We start from the raw sequence: 1,583 nt of genomic DNA, 5'->3' as shown, positions 1-1,583 counted from the left end.
GGAACATGGAATTGACCACAACTTTTCTGCACCAAGGACTCCTCAACAGAACGGAGTAGTTGAACGAAAGAATAGAGTACTCACGGAGATGGCTAGAGCAATGCTAAATGAGAAAGGGGTCTCACAAGTATTCTGGGCAGAAGCAATGAGCACAGCTTGCTATATATCTAATAGAGCCTACATCAGAACACTGCTCGGAAAGACGCCATATGAATTGTACAAGGGGAGAAAACCCAATCTGACACATCTAAGGATCTTTGGGAGCAGATGCTATATCCACAACAACAACAAAGAAAACTTGGGTAAATTCGATCCTAAAGCTGATGAGGGTTTGTTTCTTGGCTACTCTAATCGTAGTAAAGCATACAGAATTTTCAATAAACGAACTTTTACAATAGAAGAATCAATTCATGTAGTGTTTGCTGAAACTGAAGCAATTTCGAAACCTGTAGATGATGATGCTGAAATCGTTCAAAATTTTCAAAAACTGGATTTGAACAAAAATTCGAACAAATTATTTTCAGAAACCGTTTCAGAAAACAGGGATGATTTAAACGATCCCTCTTTACAAGAAAATCTAGAACAGCCAAAGGCATGGAGACATAACCGAGATCATCCTCTGGAACAAGTCATTGGTAAAGTCAATGAAGGGGTCAAAACCCGGAGACAAATAGTCAATGAAGTTCTTTTTTCTGCATTCATATCTCACATTGAACCCTCTAGTATTGACGAAGCACTATCAGATGAATTCTGGATAGTTGCAATGCAGGAAGAGCTTAACCAATTTGAGAGAAATCAAGTTTGGGAATTGGTACCCAGACCAGAAGACCATCCGGTCATTGGCACCAAATGGGTATTCAAAAACAAGCTCGATGAATCGGCACAGATCGTCAGGAACAAAGCCAGATTGGTAGCAAAAGGCTATAATCAAGAAGAGGGAATCGATTATGAAGAAACGTATGCTCCTGTAGCTAGATTAGAAGCCATACGAGTTCTTTTGGCATTTGCTTGCATCAAAGATTTCAAACTATTTCAAATGGATGTTAAAAGTGCATTTCTGAACGGTTACATATCAGAAGAAGTGTTTATCGAACAACCTCCCGGTTTTGAAAATTCAAATTTTCCTAATCATGTTTACAAACTTAAAAAGGCTTTGTACGGTTTGAAACAAGCTCCTAGAGCTTGGTATGAACGACTTAGCAACTTCCTGATAGAAAAAGGTTTTGAAAGAGGTAAAGTGGATGCCACACTTTTCATTAAAAGAAGTAAGAAAGATCTTTTGATTGTTCAAATATATGTAGATGATATTATTTTCGGTGCTACTAACGAAGATCTCTGTCAAGAATTTGCTAAGCTTATGCAGGGAGAATTCGAGATGTCCATGATGGGAGAACTAAACTTCTTTCTGGGATTACAAATCAAACAAAAGAAAAACGGTATATTTATATCCCAGACGAAATATGTAAAGGAGTTACTGAAGAAATTTGGAATGGAGAATGCCAAAAGTGTAAAGACTCCTATGAGCTCAACCTGTTCGCTTGATGTGGACGAAGACGGGAAAGACATAAATCTAACAAGATATA

This window comes from Neltuma alba, unplaced genomic scaffold (assembly GCF_004799145.2).
Source record: "Neltuma alba isolate B1F8T4 unplaced genomic scaffold, ASM479914v2 tig00010895_pilon, whole genome shotgun sequence".
NCBI classification, from domain to species: domain Eukaryota; kingdom Viridiplantae; phylum Streptophyta; class Magnoliopsida; order Fabales; family Fabaceae; genus Neltuma; species Neltuma alba.
Note: the sequence above shows the minus strand (reverse complement) of the source record.